This window comes from Pseudophryne corroboree, chromosome 2 (genome assembly GCF_028390025.1).
Source record: "Pseudophryne corroboree isolate aPseCor3 chromosome 2, aPseCor3.hap2, whole genome shotgun sequence".
NCBI lineage: Eukaryota > Metazoa > Chordata > Amphibia > Anura > Myobatrachidae > Pseudophryne > Pseudophryne corroboree.
In genome coordinates, this window is record NC_086445.1 from 569,673,734 (window position 1) to 569,698,410 (window position 24,677).

General features: G+C 45.6%; 1 protein-coding gene across 1 annotated transcript in view; it reads right to left on the minus strand.

The window, feature by feature from the left end:
* Positions 1-24,677, minus strand: part of CSF3R (colony stimulating factor 3 receptor) — a 191,809-nt gene that overhangs the window by 136,224 nt on the left and 30,908 nt on the right. The gene's annotated exons all lie outside the window — the stretch shown is intronic.

Genomic DNA, 24,677 nt, shown 5'->3' on the forward strand with positions numbered 1-24,677 from the left:
AAGGCCGAAATTTGGACCTTGATAGACCCTAATCTCAAGCCAGCATTCACACCCGACTGTAGAAATAGGAGAAGACGTCCTAATTTAAACTCCACCGCAGGAGACTTCTTGGATTCACACCAAGATACATATTTTCTCCAAATATGATGGTAATGTTTGGACGTTACCCCTTTCCTGGCCAGAATAAGTGTGGGAATGACTTAATTGGGAATACCCTTACGGGCTAGGATCTGGCGCTCAACAGCCATGCCGTCAAACGCAGCCGTGGTAAGTCTTGATAACCAAACGGCCCCTGCTGAAGCAGGTCCTCGCGAAGAGGAAGAGGCTGAGGATCTTCCAGTAATAACTCCTGAAGATCTGGATACAAAGCCCTCCTTGGCCAATCTGGAGCAATGAGAATTGCTCAAACCCTTGTTCTTCTGATGATCTTGAGAACTTTTGGTATTAGTGAAAGTGGAGGGAACAGATACACCGACTGAAAACACCCACTGGGTCACCAGTGCATCCACTGCTATTGCTTGTGGGTCTCTTGACCTGGAACAATATTTCTGAAGCTTCTTGTTGAGACGTGATGCCATCATATCTACTTGAGGAACGCCCCAATGATCTGCTACCTCTGCAAAGACTTCTGGGTGGAGGCCCCATTCTCCTGGATGAGATCGTGTCTGCTGAGGAAGTCTGCTTCCCAGTTGTCCATTCCCGGAATGAAAATTGCCGACAGAGCTTTTGCATGTCTTTCTGCCCAGAGGAGTATCTTTGTCACCTCTGCCATTGCCGCTCTGCTTTTTGTTCCGTCCTGGCGGTTTATGTAAGCTACTGCCGTTACATTGTCCGACTGGATCTGTATGGGACGACCTTGATGAAGGTGTGCCGCTTGATGAAGGCTGTTGTACACAGCTCTTAATTCCAGAATGTTTATGTGAAGCAGTACTTCTTGACTTGACCATTGTCCTTGGAAGCTTTCCCCTTGCGTGACTGCTCCCCAACCTCGAAGGCTTGCATCTGTGGTCACCAGGATCCAAGTCTGAATCCCGAACCTGCGTCCCTCCAGGAGGTGAGAACTTTGAAGCCACCACAAGAGTGAAATACTGGCTTTTGTTGACAGGATTATCCTCCGGTGCATGTGTAGGTGCATTCCGGACCACTTGTCCAGTAGGTCCCATTTGAACACCTTGGCGTGGAATCGGCCAAATTGTAGAGCCTCGTAGGCTGCTACCATCTTCCCCAGCAGGCGGATGCACTGATGAATCGATACGCGTGCTGGTTTTAAAACTTGTTTGACCATCCTCTGGATCTCCAGAGCCTTTTCCACTGGTAGGAATACTTTCTGTGCTTCCACGTCCAATATCATTCCCAGAAATGATAACCTCCTTGTGGGTTTCAATTGTGATTTTGGAAGATTTATGATCCAACCGTGCTGTTGAAGCACCGTCAGGGAAAGTGCAATGTTCTGCACTAGTTTCTCCCTGGATCTCGCTTTTATGAGGAGATTGTCCAAGTATTGGATGACTTTGTCTCCTTTCTTGCGAAGAAGAACCATCATCTCCGCCATCACCTTGGTGAATATTCTCAGAGCTGTGGAGAGCCCGAAAGGCAATGTTTGGAACTGGTAGTGGCAGTCCTGCACCGCAAACCTCAGGTATGCCTGATGCGGCGAGTAGATGGGAACATGTAAATAATCATCTTTGATGTCCATCGATACCAGAATTTCCTTTTCCTCCAAGCTGGAGATCACCGCTCTCAGGAATTCCATCTTGAATTTGAACCTTTTCAAATAAAGGTTCAGAATCTTTAGGTTTAAAATCGGTCTGACCGAGCCATCCGATTTCGGCACTACAAACAGGCGTGAATAAAACCCATTTTCCTGTTGTGACACTGGAACTAAGAAAATTACGTTGTCTTGACATAATTTTTGTATTGCGTTCAGCACATTTGCTCTGTCCTGAACAGAAGCTGGTAAGGCTGATTTGAAAAATCGTCATGGGGGAAGATCCTGAAATTCCAATATGTAACCTTGGGATACTATCTGCAATACACAAGGATCCAGATCTGAGTGAACCCAGACCTGGCTGAAAGACAGTAGACGTGCCCCCATCCGATCATACTCCCGCAGGGGAGCCCCAGCGTCATGCTGAGGTTTTAGCAGAAGTAGCTGTTGACTTCTGCTCCTGCGACCCTGATGGTGTTGTAGATTTTTTTTTAGTTCTTCCTCGACCTCTTCCTGCGAAGAAGGGGGTACCCTTTGCCTTTTTGGACTTGTTGGGCCAAAAGTATTGCATCGTATGAGAATGAAATCCTTTCCTAGGTGGAGCAGCTGCGGAAGGCAGAAATGCTGACTTGCCTGATGTAGTTATTGAAATCATGGCATCCAGCTTGTCTCCAAAGAGGGCTTCTCCATTGTAAGGAAGCGCCTCAATATTCTTTTTTGATTCCACATCAGCATTCCATTGGCGGATCCACAGCACCCTGCGGGCTGAAATCGCCATAGCGGAGGATCTTGAACTCAGCAACCCAATATCCTTCATAGCTTCAACTAAGTAACCTGCAGCATCTTTGATATGGCCGAGAGTTATGACTATTTCATCCCTGTCAACTGTGTCTATGTTAACAAGCAAGTTGTCAGACCATTTTTCCACAGCGTTACCTACCCACGCACAAGCAATAGTGGGCATGAGCACCGTTTCTTTAGCCGTATATATGGATTTTAGGGTTGTTTCTAATCTACGGTCAGTTGGATCTTTTAAGGAGGCTGAACCAGGGGCAGGCAAAACTATTTCCTTAGACAGCCGAAAAACTGAAGTGTCTATCATTGGGGGTGTCTCCCATTTGTGCCCGTCATCCTCAGGGAAAGGGTATGCTACACGTATCCTTCTGGGAAGGGTAAATTTCTTCTCTGGGTTAGCCCGGGATTCTTCAAAGAACGCATTCAAATCCTTTGAAGGAGGAAAATGCACAACCTGCTTTTTATTTAATTTTCCTCAGGGACCAGTGTTGTTTCAGGAAACTCCAACACTTCCTTTATAGCAACTACAGTGTATGCTTTTGGCTAATTTGGGGTCTACCCCTCTCAAATCCCCAGTGTCGACGTCAGAGTCGGAATCTGTGTCTGTGTCCCCTTGCATTATTTGGGCCAGAGACCTTTTCTGGGAACTGGATGGGACCCAAGTGGATGATATGGAGGGGTCAGTAAACAGTGCATCCTCCACAGACTGCCTCCAATATTAAGTCTGTTGTTCAGACTCAGAGAATTTTTTTTTTTGCAACATTCTCACCCACTCTGGCTCCTTCTGAGAGGGAAGGGCCACCACATTACCCTCTTGTGTATCTAAAATGGGTTCTTCCTGGGAAGAACCCTCCCCAATGTCTGACATGTTACACACTTGTACACACACACACACACACACACACACACACACACACACACACACACACACACACACACACCCCTATCACACAGGGGAGCTATTGGGGACAGACCCACACTAAAGTCTGTCAGAGAGACACAGAGGGATCTGCCAGTCCACACACTGTGCCTTATTGTGAATTGTGGAAATATTACCCACTTACAGCGCATATACCAATAATAGGCCCACAGACCTAATTATAATGAACACTCTCTGCCCCTTCTATAACACCCTGTACTTGTATCAGCGTTGTCATGAGGAGAAACAGCGTTCAGGAGCTTCACACTGGAGTTTCTGCAGGAGAAAATGGCACCCAGTGAGTGTTCTGGCAAGTCTGAGGAGAAGCCCCGTCCCTCAGCCTCAGTAATGTAATATTTATACTGGCTGGTGATGGCACATCAGCAGCTGTACATGTATGTACCCTTTTTGCCAGTGAGAGTAAGGTTTTAAAACATGCCCTCAGAGCGCGCCCCCCTCGCGCTCTGCACCCTTGTGCTGAGAGACATGGCGTGCACTGCACGTATACCTGTATGCCGCCAATGATGACTGGCGAATCCCCTCTCTGCAGGACTCCGGTAATATACTCACCAGGCTTCTGACTTCTTGCTCTGTTAGAGGGTGGCGGCAGTGCTGTGGGAGTGAACGCTGGCCAGGCTTGGGCTGTGTTCAGTACCCTTCAGGAGCTAATGGTGTCCTGTCAGCGGAAGCAGAAGCATTAACTTATTGAGAAGTTGGTTCCTACTCCCCCCCCCTAAGTTCCACGAAGCAGGGAAGCTGTTGCCATCAGCTTCCCTGTAAAATAAAAAAAACCTAAGAAAGTATTTTTTCAGCAAAGCTCTGTAAAGCTCCACTAGTGTGCATCCAGTCTCCTGGGCACATTTTCTAAACTGAGGTCTGGAGGAGGGGCATAGAGGGAGGAGCCAGTTCACACTGTTGAAAAGTCTTAAAGTGCCGAAGGCTCCTGCGGACCATCTATACCTACCCCATGGTACTAAAATGGACCCCAGCATCCTCTAGGACGTAAGAGAAATATATATATAAATTTGAAAGCCCTCACTCACTCACTCACTTACTCATCACTAATTCTGTTACTTCCCAATATGTTAGAAAGTTGAAAATTAACATAGGTATTCTTCATGTGGGAAATAGGAAAACTACGTAATTAGAATTTTAATAAACCTCCCCTAAGGGGATGAATAGGGGGTTGACATAATGACATCATTACCGATGCGTGACTTGCGTTGCGTGAACGATAACACTTTTTACCGTATCTGCTATGGGTGCTCCTTGGGTAACACCAGGAACCATGGATTAATATTTATTACATTAAGACATCTCAAATTTATATCTCTATAGATTTAACAAATTTTTAACACTCATTCATATTTACAACCGTGAAAATAAAAAACTCCGTTGCAAAGAATGGGTAGAACAGCTAGTATAATATATTTTGGTTATAGTTTAAATAAAGTGTTTCCTTGCTCTTCCTTGCCAAATACATGTTTTGTTCATCAGTGGGTATGTACTTTTTATGATTCCGCAACAATGTATCTACACCATGATGTGTTTTGTACAATGGGTTCTACTTGTGCAACACAGGGACTGATCAGAGCTACACACAACGCCCTTGTTCACGAACTGTAGTTGAGCAATTATTTTGCAGCTGTGCATGCACTAACATTCCTAGAAACTCCTACGGAGCATGTATTACACGTGCAAAGCTCTGCTGAGAGCGAGATGTACAGTATCAGAATTGCTCTGGTAGAGGGATGGGTGTTGAGGAGTGGTGGCTGCACGCAAGAATAGTCTGTGTAGTGTGTGTGTAATATGCATGTCACTGCAACCAGCTTTGTATACAGAGGCACAGTCACAGGCATAAGAGGCCACAGTCAGATAGAGACACTGCACCATCCACAGGGCTGGAGGAGGTTTCCATGGTGTGACCGATGCTATCGTATTAGGACACACCAATTGGTCTTACAGCATGTACAGGTGGGCATCTCAGACCTTGCACATTCAGCAACACAGACAGTGAGAAGGGAAGTAGTTTGTATTGGCATTTATATAAAGTCACAGATGGGCGGCCGCCAGTAGATGCTGCTGCTTGAGCTTCTGTGTCCGACTCAGAATCAGGCCTACAGTGACAAGGCTTGGTTACCTTCTTCTGGGTTTGTTATGTTCCGTTAATGTATACTATATCCTGCTTTTTCCTTACGCAGTATGGCATAACTTATGAGTTGTTGTGAAGTGACTAATTAACCGCCTTTTTGCACATACTTGCCTACTTCTGAAAACTAGAATCAGGGAGATTACAGTAGGATCAGTAGCGGATCTTGCCACGGGCAAGCAGGACTTTTGCCCGGGGCGCCGCCTTCCGGAGGGCGCCGCACCATGGCAAGATCCGCTACTGTGCCCCCCGCTGTGAAGGGAACTAGACGCTACCCGTCTAGTTTCCCTTCGTGGAGAGGACCGTTGCTTTGCGGTGCGCGATGACATCACTGCGCACCGCACAGCATTGTAGGACTGGCACAGACGCTAGGGGTCATGATTGACCTCTAGTGTCTATGCTGTGCTATGGGAGAGACGCCATGATGTCTCTCCCAAAGATCCGAGGAGAGGAGCGGCGCCCAAAGATCCGAGGAGAGGAGCGGCGCCGGCGGAGGTTTGCAGCGGTCGGGACTCAGGAGCGGGGATAGTAAGTATTCATTTATTTATTTATTTTTAAGCGGCGCTACTGGGGGCACAAATGGGTGCGCTACTGGGGGAACAACTCTACAGAGGGCGTAACTGACCATGCCCCTGTATGAAGCCACGCCCCTATTTTCTACCCGGGGCGCCACAAGGGCCAGAACCGGCCCTGAGTAGGATGTGCTATGCGAAGCGCGGCGAGCTGCCGAGGGGGTGTGTCATACTCTGCCCAAAGTGTCTAGTTCCACAAATGGTCGTGTCTATGCTTGTTGCGAGATATTTCTATATAATATTAGTAACAATATATTTTGGAAAGGTTTGCAAGTTTTGATACTAACATTGCTGTCTGCAGTGTGGGGTTTCTTGTTTGCAACTATATATTTGTTGTGATATTTCTTTTCTTCTCACTCAGCACAATATAGACGATGCCTATGCAATAAATTACAAATGCAATTTGACCTTGTGCGAATTCATCCCTTTATATACGTAAATTATGATTTTGGTGTATTAGATGTTATTTTATTGTGGACGATAAACTGTCCGCATCTTGAAGGTCCTACCTATATTTATTGGATGTGCTGTTTTCCATACCATTACAACATTAACTAAATCATTACGGACACCATATACTCTAATTAAACAAATGTGTTTAACTAAATAAAGATTACTAACAACAATTCTTACCCTAACAGCTCACTAGCAGCAACAGCACGCTATGGATGAGTGCACAGCAGCACAGATGAGAGTACCTTGCTGTGTCTGATCATGTGCTGCTGTCTCTCTCTGCTGTCAGGGGTTCCCACAAGGGGAGATGAGAGTCATCAGCAGTGGCTACTGAGCAGCTACAGCAAATCACTTACAAAGAAACTCCTTAGTGTCACCCCTGGCAGAATCTGAAGAATCCAAGCGATGTGACCTACAAAGCAGGGCAGAAGGAGATTTATGGTTGAAAAGCAGTGCTGAAAGTAGGGTGGTACAGAGTACCATTAAGAAATATGGTGGTGGTACTCAGTACCACCAGCCCACCACTGGGGCATAATTTATAAGGGGCATTTTTGTGTGTGGGACATAAAATGGTGTCCGTGGCATAACTGTGTGTGGCATAATATGTAATAGGCATTACGGTGTGTGGTATAATATGTAATGCATTAGGATGTTGGCATAATGTGTAATGGGCATTACGTGTGTGGCATAATGTGTGATGGGCATTACAGTGTGTGGTATAATGTCTAATAAGCATTACGGTGTGTGGCATAATGTGTAATAAGCGTTACAGTGTGTGGTATAATGTGTAATAAGCATTACGGTGTGTGGCAAAATGTGTAATAAGCGTTACAGTGTGTGGTATAATGTGTAATAAGCATTACTGTGTGTGGCATAATGTGTAATAAGCAGTGTGTGGTATAATGAGTAATGGGCATTACAGTGTGTGGCATAATGTGTAATAAGCATTACGGTGTGTGGCATAATGTGTAATAAGCATTATGGTGTGTGGCATAATGTGTAATGGGCATTACGGTGTTTGGCATAATGTTTAAGGAGCATTACGGTATGTGGCCATGCCCCTTTTGTTAAGTAGCCACTCCTCTAGTTTTGTGTGACCACGCCCCCCTCAAGATGTGTGACCACGCCCATTTTTTTTACTATCAGTACCACTAAGAAAAAAATTCTACTTGCACCACTGCTGAAAAGGGAGGGTAGGCAACTATGTTTTAGCACCATTTTGTGTATTATATATACATAGACTTCTAAGCCATAGGCCTATCTAAAATTAAAAACGCCTATGACTAGTCTGCCCAAGGATGTACTAAACTTTAATCATCTGCTATAGCCCATCTCCTATATAAGAGCCCAGATCTGTGACTCTGCCTGTGTGTATAGCGCTGGGTGTGGCTAGGAGTTCTCATTTGGTTAGCAGCAGGTCTATCACACCCAGTCCACAGCTGATTGAGTGAGAAACGCCCTCCCACACAGGTTACATCCAATGGGAGGCTCTGCCTTTTGGTTGCTGTGTGTTCCCAAAGCAGGATTAACAATGGGGCTGATGGAGCTGAAGCTCCAGGTCCACACCCCAAAATAGGCCATCTGCATCAACATACTCTCCAACAATTTACACATAAAAATCGGTACAAATTCGAAAAGGGGGCGTGGTCACGGGTACAGTGGCGTGGCCACGCCCCTTTTCCTATACTTTCAATGGACATTTGGAGAGCCAAAAATCGATACAGAACAGAAAAAAAGGTACTGTACCTGCCAAAAAGGTACAGTTGGAGGGTATGCCACTGCATCTGCAGCAAGTCTCTGTGCTGTAGATAGGGGGCAAAAAAATCCTTTTACTGCAGCGTCCTATGTCCTGCTGCCAGTCAGCCTGCCCCTCCGCCATCAACAATCCCCACTCCCTAGCCGTGGCGCAGGTAGAACAAAAGCTGCTGCAGCCACTGGCATAGATGTGTATGAAAGCGGCGCAGCGGAAGGCTTTCATAGCCCTCCCTGCGGCGCATACTCTCTGAGCCTCGGAGCCTCCTCTGCGCGTGATGTCAAAGAAGTGCCTCCCCGCCACAGCCGCACCCAGATCCCCAGACCCCCTAACTCCGCAACACAGCACCTGGGCTGCCGGCCTGGAAGCCCCGAGATGGCTAATGTAATAGATAGAGTGGGTGATATAACGGAGGGTAATGTCTGGACACTGAATCAATGTAAAAGGTGAAAGTGCTGTGCAGTGCAGTGGGTGTGCAGTGTCACTGACACTGCACAGCGCTCTCACCTTTTACATTGATTCAGCGAGTCAGTCAGTTCTGCCAGCCAATCACTATTGTTAGCGCCGGTGTCCCAACGCGCCGCATTACAGGGAAGTAGACACACTAAATAAACTACACCTCCCAGCAGCCCTTAGCGCCAAAGCATTAAGGCCTGCTGGTAGCTGTAGTTTATTGAGTGCATCGCCTTCCTTGTAATGCGGCGTGTTGGGACACCGGCGCTAACAATAGTGACTGGCTGGCAGAACTGACTGCTGACTGGCTGGCAGAACTGACTGTAAAAGGGGCTCTACCTGGTGTAGTGGCGCTACTGTGCAGTGTAATTTGAATAATGGAGACTACTATGCACTGTAGTATGAATTGGTATTATTTTGTGGCCACGCCCCTTCCCCATGAAGCCACGCCCCTATATATTTTGCACTGACCCTCTCTTGCGTGGGGGGGAGGGGCGCCAATGCCGTTTCTTGCACACAGCGCTAAAATGCCTAGTTACGGCACTGCGTCTATCTGCCATGTCACAGGTTTGGGTTTAAAAAATGACAGTTAGGAGCTGGTTGGTTGGTACTTTGGAATAGATGCATTAAGCCTGGAGAAGTAATAAAGTGGAAAGTGATAATGCACCAGCCAGGTAGCGTCTGTTTCAAACCCGGCCTGAAACTTGACAGTTAGGAGCTGATTGGCTGGTGCCACACGGTTGGCCATAAATCATAAGTATTAAATTGTATTTCTATTTTCCACGCAAAATAATGTAATTTTTGTATTTTTACATATTTAGGGAGACATTGGGGCTGATAGTGTAGAGGGTTTAAATGTCTACATGGCACTGGCCACATACACACAGCACTGTCCACACCCACACAGCACTGTCCACAACCACACAGCACTGGTCACACCCCCTCTGCTTCTCATAACAGGCCCTTAAACATTTTCAGTGGGTGACAGGCAGTGGGTGACACCACGGAGGGAGTGACTGGTGGTTGGTGACAGGAAGCGGTTGACACTAGGGAGAGAGTGACTGGCAGTGGGTGACATAATGTATATTACAATTTAACTACTTGGCCTAGTCCTCCTTGGGATTTATGCCAGGGCCTGTCACGAGATACCTGGCGCCGGTGGCAAAGTCAGTCTCGCTGTACAGAGAGAAAGATGTGGTCGGAATAATGGGGAGAGTAGAGGGGAGGAGCTGGGAGGAGAGGGAGTTGTGACCCCTCCTCTCCCTCTGGCCAGACTGTCACTGCGCTAAGGCAACAGCTGAGGCTGCTCACTAATTTCTGGGGGAGTGGCTGCTGATGGCTCAGAGCAGGGACCGACGGCGGGTGGCAGTGGCACAAAATGAGTCAGTGTGACTCAATGTAATGCTGTGGACCCCTTGATGGGGGTGGGCATAGATGAAATGCACCAGCTGCATTGCTGCTAGTTCCGCCACTGTATATCTATATCTATATACATTATATATATATATATATATATATATATACTTACAATGCCTGGGGAGCACGAGTCCTGATGAAGAACAAGAGAACAAGAGAAGCCTATTGCCAAGAGGGAATGAAATCCTGGCAGACAGGATCCTGACAGTAAGGAGACCAATAGTGGGGTCCAGAAGTTCAGAATAAACACATTCTCCCTACCCTTAACCTCCCCCTCACACTGCCTAACTCTAAGCTCCCCTGCAACCTCAAGAATAGTGCTAAGAATATGCTGGGGTGCCCGGCCTATTTTATTAGTCCCAGACCCACAATTTCTGATGGCAGCCCTGCTCACAGCCCTCATGACTGCAAGCTTGCCAAATGCCTAACTCTGTACTGGCAGTGAATCGCTCCATCGGTGAATGATAGATACTGCTTGCAAAATTCTTGTGGATGATATCTTTGTCTGGGTTTGTACCATGCAGAACGCCTGAAATGAGAATTGCTCAAACTAAAATTATTTTTAGCACTTATATATTTGTTTGCATAAAGTTCCAGGAGTTTATCTGTGGCTTTTAATCATTGAGATCAACCATCAGCCACTGATAACCATTCTGTGCAAGCCACTGCATATTGTAACTGTTCGCATACAAGGGTTCATGCTTAAGCTACATTGTTCTAGCCTAGATGAGGTCTACAAGAGCAGCAAGGAGCTCCATGTAGCCGATGCATTGCCCCATACTCAACTACCCCTATTTGATGTTCCAAATGGCGATGATGATTTTGATGTCATATTGTTTAATGACTTATCTACTAGTATTAGTAAACGATCATCTCTGTCTGCTGCTCTGCCATTGCCACCGGTTCACCTCCTGCTCTGTCCTGCCCAGCCCTACTCAATTCCTGACCCCCCTCCCCACGTTTGCTTACTACTCAATTTCCCCTAAACACACACTCCTGCTCCCATACTTAACATGTTTCTGGTGGCACATTCCTCCTCTCCTTGTTCCTGCTAGGCTAAGGTCTATCCCATCTCCCTAGCACTGGGAGCCGTTGTGGCATGTGCATGTTAAAGATAAAATAGACATTGTTATTATCATGATTATTATTATAATGGTTCATTAGTATTATTATTTATTAATAATTAGCTAGCACTTGCAGATACAGTTTAACAGCCATATACAGGCTGGTAATTAAAATGATGCCTTCAGTTGATACCAGGTTAGACAAACAAATAAAGATCCTACCAGGAAAGCTATATTAAATAGTTTATATGATCTACTCTACCTATATTATTTATTTATTTAGTTATTTATTTATTTCTTTTATGACTTTAAATTTTTATTTTTTTTAAATGATCATATTGTGTGATTTGTCATTAACATCTGCGTTGGTTTAGAGGGATTTAAGGATTATGCGACAGCCTCAGGTTGAATAACGCTGTCACTATTTAGATGGTTTACCGATTAGAATTTGACCTTTTCCATTTGGCAGAGCGTGCTTTAATTGGTGTCCAGTATGCATATCAGGAGGGAATACATGAACTTGCATTCAAAACTTAATTACAGAATTTTCCGAAATGTCATTTCAAAAGATGTGTTTAAATAAATTAATAACAATGATATCAAAGTTGGAAATATTTTTTAATTAAACTACACAAAGTAACTAGGTCATTTATTTCTCTCGTACCACTTTCAGACAGAAAAATCTCAAAAACCCGGATTTTTCCCGGTTTCGTGAAACTGGGAAAAACCCGGGTTACAGTCCCTTACCCCCTTTCACACAACACATTTAACCCGGATAATTCCCGGGTCGACCCCTTTCAGACAGAACCCATGTCAGCCCTGCAATAGACTTGTGTGTCATAAGAAATGGACTGTAACATAGGAACATAGAATCTGAGGTTGAAAAAAGACAATTGTCCATCAAGTTCAACCTATTTGTGGTCTCCTATGCACGATGATTAGTCTAAAATTAGGACTGATGCTGATTTCAGCCGTTGCATTTTATCCCTTTTTATAGTAACAATAGTGAGTGACTATGCACCATACTCCTAGCTATCCTTATTCATGAGGAATTTATCTAAATCATTCTTAAAGGTGTTGACAGAGTCTGCCATTACAACTCCCTCAGGCAGGGAATTCCAAACACGTATTGTCCTTACAGTGAAAAAGCCTTTACGACGTATTGTGCGGAATCTCCTCTCTTCTAACCTGAGCGAGTGTCCACGAGTCCTATGTGGTGATCTGGCCAAAAACAGGTCCCGCGCTAGCTCTGTGTATTGTCCCCTTATATATTTGTAGATGTTGATCATATCCCCCCTTAGTCTCCTCTTTTCCAATGTAAACATTCCTAGTCTTTCAAGCCTTTCATTGTATTCCATCCTCTCCATGCCCTTAATTAGTTTAGTTACCCTCCTCTGAACCTTTTCTAGCTCCAGGATATCCTTTTTGTAGTACGGTGCCCAGAATTGTACACAGTATTCAAGATGTCGCCTCACTAGTGATTTATATAATGGGAGTATAATACTCTCGTCCCTTGCATCAATTCCCCGTTTTATGATGCTAGTATCTTATTAGCCTTCTTTGCTGCCATCCTACTTTGGGAACTGCTGCTTAGTTTGCTATCTATGAGAACACCTAAGTCTTTTTCCAGTACAGTATCCCCTAATTTTACCCCATTCAGTATGTAGGTGTTATTTTTGTTCTTGCTACCACAGTGCATTACCTTACACTTGTCTATGTTGAAGCGCATTCTCCATTTGGCTGCCCATGCTTCTAATTTAACTAAGTCGTTCTGAAGAGACTTAGCATCCTCCTCTGTATTTATAGCCTTACACAATTTAGTATCATCTGCAAAAATTGACACCATGCTCTCTAGACCTTCTGTTAGGTCGTTAATGAAAATGTTGAACAATAGCGGTCCTAATACCGAGCCTTGTGGCACACCACTTAACACTTCAGTCCAATTTGAAAGAGATCCATTAACCACAACGCGCTGCTCTCTATTAACTAACCAATTCTTGACCCAAGTGCATATAGAGCTTCCTATCCCTATTTCTTGTAGCTTGTAGATAAGCCGCATGTGTGGTACTGTGTTGAAAGCTTTGGCAAAATCTAAAAAGATTATATCCACCTCTTTACCCTGATCGAGGTTTGCACTTACTGTTTCATAAAAACCAAGTAAGTTGGTTTGACAGGATCTATCCTTCACGAATCCATGTTGATTCCTTTTAATGATTTTATTGGCTTCAAGGAACTTCTGAATACTATCCCTTAGAATGCCTTCCAGTACTTTCCCCACTATAGATGTAAGACTAACTGGTCTATAGTTTCCCGGTTCAGCTTTACTTCCCTTTTTGAATATAGGCACTACTTCCGCTATACGCCAGTCTTTGGGAAACATACCTGATATAACTGAATCCTCAAAGATCAAAAATAGCAGTCTTGCAAGTTCAGAGTGAAGCTCCATTAGAACCCTTGGGTGAATTCCATCGGGCTCCGGTGACTTATTAATCTTTAAATGTTTTAATCGGTCACAGACTACCTCCTCACTTAAATAAGTACCTATCAGTAGGATATTCTCATTATTGAGGTTGTGTGTTATTCCCATAATTGGGTCCTCTCTAGTAAATACTGTTGAAAAAAATTCATTACGTATGTCCGCTATGTCATTATCATTTTTTATTAAGAGTCCCGACTTGTCCTTTAAAGGGCCTATACTCTCCTTCTTTAATCTCTTGGTATTAATGTATTTAAATAATTTTTTGGGATTCGCTTTGCTTTCCTTTGCTACTAGTTTTCTGTTTCTACTTTAGCCGCTCTTATTTCTTTTTTGCATATTTTGTTACAGTCCTTATAGTGCTGAAATGATTCCGCATTCCCATCAGATTTGTATTTTTGAAATGCTCGCCTTTTCTTGCCCATAAGTTCCTTTATTTTTTTATTAAGCCACATCGGTTTATTATTTTGAATCCTTTATTTGCTGCTCGTAGGAATAAACTTGAGAGTATTTTTTAGCTAGTAGTGAATTTAATACATCCCATTTCTCTGTAGTATTTTTTCCTAGAAACAAACCTTCCCAATCAATATCCCTTAGAGTTTCCCTCATCATTTCAAAGTTGGATTTACTAAAGTTTAGAGTCCTAGTTGAACCAGTATAGGACTCTTTATGAAAACTTACATTGAATGTGACCTTATTGTGGTCGCTGTTTCCTATGGGCTCCCCCACTTCAATATCTGATACCAATTCCCCATTGTTTGTTAATACCAGGTCTAAGATTGCATTGTACCTGGTGGGTTCCTCAATTAGTTGAACTAAGTAATTATCATTAAGTGTGTTTAGAAACTTATTACCCCTAGCAGTATCACATGAATCGTTTTTCCAGTTTATGTCTGGATAGTTAAAATCTCCCATCACTACTATGTCACCTACTCCTGCTGCTCTTTCAATTTGCCTCAGTAACAATTCCTCATCAGATACATTACTACCAGGCGGCCTGTAGCATACCCCCAATACTAACTTATTTATTCCCTTTTCGCTACATGCAATTTCTACCAATAGCGTCTCAACCGTATCTACAGTCCCCTCCTGCAAATCCTCCCGTAATCAGGTTTAAAAATGTTTTACATAAAGACACCTCCCCCCCCACCCTTTTTATTTAGTCTGTCTCTCCTAAACAGCGTATAGCCTTCTAGGTTGACTGTCCAATCATGAGATTCGTTTTTATGGCACACAGAGATGAGGTCATGAAAAGTGGGTGGCGACTGATCACAGCATTGCATTAACCATGGCTGACGAGTTACTGCTGAGTAGCCCGGAGTTCCTGGCTTCTTGCTGTTTTTTGCTGTTTCACACAGCGAATGAAAGCCTGATGCAGCTGCTAGCACTGTGTTACCTGGCACAGTCTTATGCCAGGAGGAGAAGGGAGCAATTTCTGGTGGAGAGGGCTAATACTCCGCCATACTCCCTGACCTCTTCCTCCTTCCAATGCGCCATGCTGTCTCCCTCCGTCTCCCCTGCAGCACAATTATGACCCAGCGCCAGTGCCACGCCCACTCAGCCAATCAGAGAGACCCTGCTGCTCAGCCAATCGCCAGTGCCCTGCCAGCTCAGCCAATAAGTTCTGTTAACCGCGACCCGTTTCTAAAATACCGGGTCGGACCCTTTCAGACATCCGGCAACCCGTGTATGAGCCGGGAAAAACCCAGGTAAAAACCTGGGTCGAATTCCTGGGAACTCAGTCCCGTGTTGACCCCTTCAGACAGAAAAAAATCCAGGGTCGATCCTTCACGAGCCGGGAAATTACCGGGTTATTTTCTCTGTCTGAAAGGGGTATCAGTCATGTGCTTGAGTAAATTTGTATAAAAAATACAAATACAGTTTATAAACATTAGATATATATTTATTTACCCCAGTACATATGGGGGTGAAATACTCACCAAGTCAGAACATTAATTAGCTTATTTTTGAAAGCATATTCAGGGGCAGCTTAACCCTAGCCCTCCCCTTAGAGCCTAACCCCCACCCTGGTACTCACATCTGGGATGTGCTGAGATTCTTACCGTTTGCATACCACTTTCGATTTATGACTGTCAAAATTTTAACCATATCCCATTTAGGGATAAACCAAGTGATTCCTCTGCCTCAGACTTGGAACAGCGCCACCTCACCCTGCACCTTCCAGGACATCTATCAGAGCTGGAAAAAATGACCAAGCTAACACATGCCTTACTGGTTACTACTTTACTATTATGCATAAATAAACACAAGTATCTAAATCCCAGAGGTTAAGGTTTACAAAGTGCACTCCATATCCTCTTCAAAATGCCTTGTTTTTTACATCGGCACACCTGAATGGTCTTTGTGGATCACACCTGGGTGTATGCTACTATAGTTACTCTAAAAGTGTAGCATGGAGGAAAAATCTACATTGGCGCATTGTGCAAAAGTGTAAATGTTGGAGCCAAGGTAATAATCAGACTAGGGCCATTCTGGGAGAAGAGATTTTTGCCACCACGGTGGTCCCAATAAAAACATTACTAAACATGTATTTAATGAAAGGGTTGGTACTAAAAATGTTGGAGCTTGGACTATGATGTGGTCTTTACACTCTACATCACTGCTGGATGGACCATTAAAGTCATCAGTGCAAAGGAAAGGTCTTTTGTGGTTATATCAGGGGTACCACTATGAACCAACAGGGTGAGACCATAACAACATTTAATAAATGCTCATATTTGACACATTTGAACTCACTATTTTGCAACTATATATCATACTTGTCAACTATTCCCCTTAGGTATCAACAAGGTGTTTGCACAGCTGCTTAGAGGGGTCATGCGTCTGGGTACTGAGCTGGAATGGTCAAACTGTGGAGGCATGCCCCCTATACATTTTTTTACCAGCTCTACAAAAGGGGACAATGTCCCCTCATTAGCTGAAAGGGACCAGGCTGGGCCCTTCCAACAAACCCAGGCTCGGGTAATTAGTAAATGCCCGCACACTCCTTGGGCACCCCTGGGAGGAGGTCTAGGGTGGAGGGGCAGGTGTGTTGCAGTGATTTGCATTATCACACTAGTTCTCTGTTCTCTTCTAACTCATGAGCAAGCCATGTAAAGCTGACCATGGGAGAAGCAGCTGGTCCTGTAGCGCTGATTTCTCTTATGTCCTAGAAGATGCTGGGGTCCACATTAGTACCATGGGGTATAAACGGGTCCCTTGGGAGCCATGGGCACTTTAAGAGCTTAATAGTGTGGGCTGGCTCCTCCCTCTATGCCCCTCCTACCAGACTCAGTTTAGAAAATGTGCCCGGTGGAGCCGGTCACAGCTAGGGGAGCTCCATAGGAGTTTTTCTAGTTTTATTATTTTTAATTAGAGTTAGGCACAGGGAGGCTGCTGGCAACAGCTTCATGGGACTTAGGAGGGGAGTAGTGTCCAACCCTTTGAGGTTAATGGCCACTATCTCCAGTGACAGGACATTAATCTCCTGAGGGTGATGATCGTTAACCCCTGCCACCCCCTAACAGAGCCAGAAGATCGCGGTGGTGAGTTAGTCACTGGCAACCCGACAAGCGGGGAACCGGTGTGAATGGCGGCTATAGGATGGGAGCGCAGTACTGAAGCTGCGCTCCAGAGGCTCAGCGGTACTGCAGTGTGGCGCTGTGAGGGGTGCCCTGGGCCAGCGCAATACCCTTATAATGGTCGCTATCTCTATCAGGGTCTCTGAACTGCTGCTAGACACTAACCTCAGGCCAGTATAAAGAATTTCAAGTGCGGGAAGATGCACCATTTTCGGGGGCGGAGCTTCTCCTCAGAGCGGATCCAGCAGCTCACCAGCACCATTTACTCCATGCAGAAATCACACAGCAACGCTGACAGTGAACGTTGACCCTCCACAGACCTCCAGTCATCCTGTGCGGTATCAGGGGGTTATAAAAGGGGGGGAGAGTGCATTCTAACTGTGTAGTCTATTAAGGGTACACAGTCTGCACCAGACAATTATTTATAACGGTCTACTGCGGTGCTGGGTGTGCTGGCTCCATTATCTCTGTGTCCATCTGAAGGTACTTTGGGAAAACTGTGTCTGACATTTTCCTGTGTATGGGTGTATGTAAATCTCACATTACTATGTCCAGGGACTCTGTATCTTGTGCTGCAGAGTATGTATCTTCACCAGAGGAATCCATTCCATGTACTCAGGAATGTAATATTATGTCTCAGCCTCCCGAATCCGAACCCCAGTGGGTGGCTTCAATTAAGGGAATGATATCCCAAATTTCTACTAGGATTGTGCATTATGAGACTGAAGCACAGGTTTTAAAATAATCTGTGGAGGTTTTATCTGGTTCTGTTCCCACTACCTCAAATTCCCCTTGTATATTACCAAAGAAACGTTCGCTTGCCCAGATTATGCAGGTCGACACAGATACCGACTCTGACACAGCAGACAGTGAGGGGGGATATGCGGGAGGGGGGGGGGGTGAGGCTTCCCTTGCAAAAGGAGTACAGCTCATTATTGAGACCATTAGGGATGTGTTACACATAACTGACAAACCACCTGAGCAGGTTGAGGAGGCTTACTTTACTTACAATAAGAAAGCCTCCCTGACCTTCCCTGCATCTAAGGAATTAAACGCATTATTTGAAAAATCCTGGGAAAACACAGAGAAAAAATTCCAGATCCCAAAAAGGGTTCTTGTTGCTTTTCCTTTCCCTGAGGAAGATAGGAAAAAGTGGGAAAACCCACCTATAGTGGACGCTTCTGTATCTAGACTGTCTAAAAAGGTGGTGTTGCCTGTCCCTGGGTCTACCGCTTTGAAAGAACCGGCAGACCACAGGATTGAGACTACGCTCAAATCCATATACACTACGCTCAAATCCATATACACTGCGTCAGGCGTGGTGTTAAGGCCCACTATTGCCTGCGCATGGATTTCTAAAGCCATAGTTAAGTGGTCAGGCACATTGCTAGAGGAATTAGATTCTCTGGACAGAAGTGACGTTGAATTGTTTTTACATAACATACAGGATTCTGTGTGTTTCATGGTGGAGGCCATGTAGGATCTGAGTCATCTGAATGTTATGATTCCAGCACTCTGGTCAGAGGAGATCTTATGGCAAGGACCGGAGCACTGGAACGGAATGCTGGGGAAGGGAGCAGGACAGGAAAATAGCCCCTGGCGCCCTAACTCTGTTGTCTCACCCGTGTTGTCAGAAATCCCCTGCGAGACTATGGTTTCTTGAGCCCTTGGCAGCCGCGTTTGAAGGGCGGATTATGTCTGCCCAACTTCGATGCCCCCCGGTCTTAATGAGAGACAAAGGGAAACCCGAGACAGGGTGATAACAAGAGGCCCTCTAACTAAACAACCAGGCCAGGGGCTAAGCAAACTCAAAACTATAATATGTGCGGAGAAACCGCCAGGGAAAAGGACAACCAAAATATCCACTTGTCCAATTCTCCTACCCGGCACCGCCGAGTACCAGAGAGGACTTGTGGAAGCGGAACCCTCCGCAAATGCTCCAAACACCAAATATAAAAGGTAAAGCAGCTGAGCCGCAACACACGGCAGAGCCGCAACTCACGAACACCACTGGATATAAACGGTGATCAGACAGGACTCCAGGGAACGAGATGACCTCTTGGGATGAGATGACAACTCCCGAATACCGGACTTCTGAGGACTGGAATGACCGGATACAGCAGGACTGTGGAAACAGACTCTCAGCAAACAAAGGCAGCATGCAGGAAGCTATTACCGGCGTCTGTGAGAAGCCCTGGGAGTGTATTTAACAAGGAGTCCTCCAATCAGCTGCTAAAGGCTGATTAGAATAAATGCCGTGCAGCTGCCTTGCTGCACGGCCAGAGAGCAGGTGAATATCTTAATTTCCTAAAGCCTAGCAACGGGGAACGCGGTCCACCAGTGGCGTCCCCGTTGCTAGGGTCCGTGCGGCTCAGCGCGCCCGGTGTCTAGCGTTGCTAGGGAGCCGGCGGCTGTACGCGCACGGCGTCTCTAGTTGCTAGGCGCCGGGCCGCGCAGACAAGCGGACCCCGGCGCCTAACAGTACCCCCCCCTTGAGGAGGGGTCAAGGAACCCCTAAAGCAAGGTTTCTGAGGAAATTCCCGAAAAAATGCCCTCTTGAGCCTCGGGGCATGAAGATCCTTATCCAGGACCCAAGACCTTTCCTCCGGGCCATAGCCTTTCCAGTGAACTAGAAAATACAGCCGACCCCGGGACAATTTGGAATCGAGAACCTTCTCTACCAAGAACTCCTGTTGTCCCTGTACATCCACTGGAGATCTACCCTGAGAGATCTTCAGAGGAAATCTACTGGAAGAAACGTATTGTTTCAACAGGGAACAATGAAACGTATTTCCAATCCTGAGAGATCTTGGTAAACGTAACCGAAAGGCAACTGGGTTGACTCTTTTAATAATAAGAAATGGCCCAATAAATTTGGGTCCCAGTCTAGCCGAGGATTGTCGAAGCCTGATGTTGCGAGTCGACAACCACACCCTATCTCCCACCTTAAAAGTGCAAGGACGTCGGAGCCTGTCAGAAAATTTCTTCTCTCGAAAGGCCGCTTTTCTGAGAGCAAGGTGCACCTTTTTCCAAATGGCTCTGAGATGGGAGGTTAAGGTTAGCGAGGAGACTGAGGAATGATGAAAAAAAGAATTAGCTCTGGGGTGAAAACCAAAAACTGAAAAGAATGGAGACTCTTTAGTGGAGGAATGACAAGAATTATTGTAAGCAAATTCAGCCAACGGAAGAAACTCGGACCAATCATTCTGGAGTTTGGCTGAATACAAGCGCAAATATTGTTTCAATGATTGGTTAACTCGTTCGGTTTGCCCGTTGGATTGTGGGTGGTAACCGGATGTTAACGACAATTTCATCTTCAATGAGGCACAAAAACATTTCCAGAATTGTGCGATGAATTGTGGACCCCGATCAGAAACAATATCAGTAGGCAACCCATGAAGCCTGAATAAATGGCGGAGAAACAAAACTGCCAACCCTTGGGCAGAAGGCAATCGGGGAAGAGCAATAAAATGAGCCATTTTACTAAAACGGTCCACTACCACCCATATGACTCGGAATCCGGCTGAAAGGGGAAGGTCAACCACAAAATCCATGGAAATATGAGACCACGGCCTGAGAGGAACATTTAAGGGCATAAGTTGCCCGATGGGCAAGGAACGGGGATCCTTATGCTGTGCACAAACCTGACATGAATAAACAAATTCCTTGACGTCTTTAGAAAGACCAGGCCACCATACTGAGCGAGAGACTAACTCCAATGTCTTAGAGACTCCTGGATGCCCTGAAACTTTGTTATCATGGAATTCCGTTAAAACAGTAGCTCTCAAAAACTCAGGGACGTAAAGACGACCAGCAGGAGTAATTCTAGGAGCTTGGTGTTGAAGCTGTTTTAACTGGGTAAATAAATCTTGTGTGAGGCCCGCCCAGATGACCGAAGATGGAAGTATGGGGGTAACAGGATTGTTATTGTGAACCGGAAGAAAGCTACGTGACAGGGCATCAGCCTTAGTATTCTTGGAACCAGGCCTGAAAGTGATTATAAATTTGAAACGCGTAAAAAATAATGCCCAACGTGCCTTCCGGGCATTAAGCCGTTTAGCCGATTCAATGTATTGCAGGCTCTTATGGTCAGTCAATACCGAAATAGTATGTTTTGCTCCCTCCTGCCAATGCCTCCACTCCTCGAAAGCCCACTTTACCGCCAGTAACTCCCGATTACCAACGTCATAGTTGGATTCAGCGGAGGAGAATTTCCTGGACATAAAGGCACAAGGATGTAACTCCAGAGACTCCGGATCCTTTTGAGAAAGGATAGCCCCCACTCCAACCTCCGAGGCATCAACCTCCACCACAAAGGGCAATTCCGGATTAGGATGTCTGAGGACTGGAGCCGAGACAAAGGCTTGTTTCAAGGCCCGGAAGGACAACTCAGCTTCACGTGACCAGTTGGTAGGATCTGCTCCTTTCTTTGTCAGAGCTACAATGGGAGCAACCAGGTCAGAAAAAGAATGAATGAACCTCCTATAATAATTCGCAAACCCTAAAAAGCGCTGAATTGCTTTTAAATTGGTGGGTTGCGCCCAACTAAGGATGGCCTGGAGTTTTTTTGGTTCCATGGAAAATTCCTGAGGGGAAATTATGTACCCTAAAAAAGATACTTCCATGACATGAAACTCACACTTCTCCAGCTTGGCATATAAATGATTTTCGCGTAACTTTTGAAGAACCAGACGCACCTGGGTAACATGTTGTTCCATTGATTCAGAAAAAATCAGGATGTCGTCTAAGTAAACGACCACGAATTTCCCTAGGAAGTCACGGAGCACATCGTTAATGAGGTCTTGAAAAACTGCCGGAGCATTGGACAGGCCGAACGGCATCACCAGGTATTCGTAGTGACCCGACTGAGTACTGAAGGCCGTTTTCCACTCATCTCCAGATTTAATTCGGATGAGGTTGTACGCTCCTCTAAGGTCAATTTTAGAAAAAATCACAGCAGAACGTAACTGATCAAAGAGTACAGAAATCAACGGCAAAGGATAGGTGTTTTTAACTGAGATCTTATTCAGGGCTCTAAAATCAATGCAAGGTCTAAGCGAGCCATCCTTTTTCTCCACAAAGAAGAAGCCTGCACTTAAAGGAGATTTTGATGGTCTAATAAATCCTTTCTCAAGGCTCTCCTTTACATAATCATTCATAGCCGCAGTTTCTGGCCCGGATAATGCATATAATCTTCCCTTTGGCAATGCGGCACCAGGAATTAACTCAATATCACAATCATAAGGCCGATGGGGAGGCAGAATGTCCGCATTGCCTTTGGAGAAAACATCAGCAAACTCCTGGTATTCCACCGGAATGAGTTCTGGAATGATAGCTGCTACTCTGACTGGAAACGTGATACATTCCTTATCACAAAAAGTACCCCATTGTGAAATCTCCCCCGACCGCCAATCAATGGTGGGATTATGAAAGGCCAGCCAAGGGTGACCCAGAACAACTGGAACTGCTGGGCAATGTGTAAGAAAGAACTCGATTTTCTCGGAATGTAGAGCTCCTACTGTAAGTAGTACAGGGGGTGTATGGAGAGAAATAATCCCATTAGACAGCGGACTCCCATCTAAGCCATGCATGATGACACACCTACCCAAAGGTAACTGAGGAATGCCTAAGGCCTTAGCCCAAGTTAAATCCATAAAGTTTCCTGCAGCTCCACTGTCAACAAAAGCCGACACCGAAGAACTGAGGCTGCCAAAGGAAACTTTAACTGGGACTAAAAGGGAGTTATTCGAGGAGATAAGCTGCAGACCTAGGTGAACCCCCTCACAATTCACCTGGTCAAAGCGTTTCCCGACTTGTTCGGACAATTACGAGCAAAATGTCCCTTACCCCCACAGTACAGACAAAGACCAGAATTTTGCCTTCTGGCTCTTTCTTCAGGAGACAGCCGGGAGAGACCCATCTGCATGGGCTCCTCTACGTCTTCAGGAATGGAATATACACACGGACTTGACCTTACAGGTGCTCCTTTTTCAGCCCTCCGCTCTCTGAGACGACGATCAATCTTAATAGAAAGCTCCATGAGTTTATCGAGAGTCTCAGGAGCGGGGTACTGAAGGAGACTGTCTTTTATAGACTCTGATAAGCCGAGGCGAAACTGACTGCGCAGGGCTGGGTCATTCCAGCCACAGTCGTTCGACCAACGGCGAAACTCCGTACAATAAACCTCCGCAGGATTTCTACTCTGTCTGAGAGCGCGCAACTGACTTTCAGCGGACGCCTCTCTATCAGGGTCATCATACAAGAGCCCTAAAGACTCAAAAAAAGCGTCAACTGACAACAATGCCGGATCCTCTGCTCTTAAACCAAATGCCCAGGTCTGAGGATCCCCCAGGAGCAAAGAAATAATAATCCCGACCCGCTGAGATTCAGTACCCGAGGAAGTCGGTCTTAAACGAAAATAAAGCTTACAGGATTCTTTAAAATTAAAAAACTCTTTTCTATCACCAGAAAAACGGTCAGGCAAATGCATCTTTGGTTCAGGGACTACCCTTGGGGAAGCTCGCAAAAGATCTTCCTGCGACTTCACCCGAAGAGAAAGATCCTGAACCATCTGAGTAAGTTCTTGAATCTGGCTGACTAAGAGCTGACCAGGATTTGGCCCTAAACCTGTTGGATTCATGAGGCCGATAAACTCTCACAAAACTGAATGAGAAAAAATTAAACCCTGTTTAATTTTAAGTTTTGGTATGGCCGGTAATAATGTTATGATTCCAGCACTCTGGTCAGAGGAGATCTTATGGCAAGCACCGGAGCACTGGAACGGAATGCTGGGGAAGGGAGCAGGACAGGAAAATAAGGAAAATAGCCCCTGGCGCCCTAACTCTGTTGTCTCACCCGTGTTGTCAGAAATCCCCTGCGAGACTATGGTTTCTTGAGCCCTTGGCATCCGCGTTTGAAGGGCGGATTATGTCTGCCCAACTTCGATGCCCCCCGGTCTTAATGAGAGACAAAGGGAAACCCGAGACAGGGTGATAACAAGAGGCCTTCTAACTAAACAACCAGGCCAGGGGCTAAGCAAACTCAAAACTATAATATGTGCGGAGAAACCGCCAGGGAAAAGGACAACCAAAATATCCACTTGTCCAATTCTCCTACCCGGCACCGCCGAATACCAGAGAGGACTTGTGGAAGCGGAACCCTCCGCAAATGCTCCAAACACCAAATATAAAAGGTAAAGCAGCTGAGCCGCAACACACGGCAGAGCCGCAACTCACGAACACCACTGGATATAAAACGGTGATCAGACAGGACTCCAGGGAACCAGATGACCTCTTGGGATGAGATGACAACTCCCGAATACCGGACTTCTGAGGACTG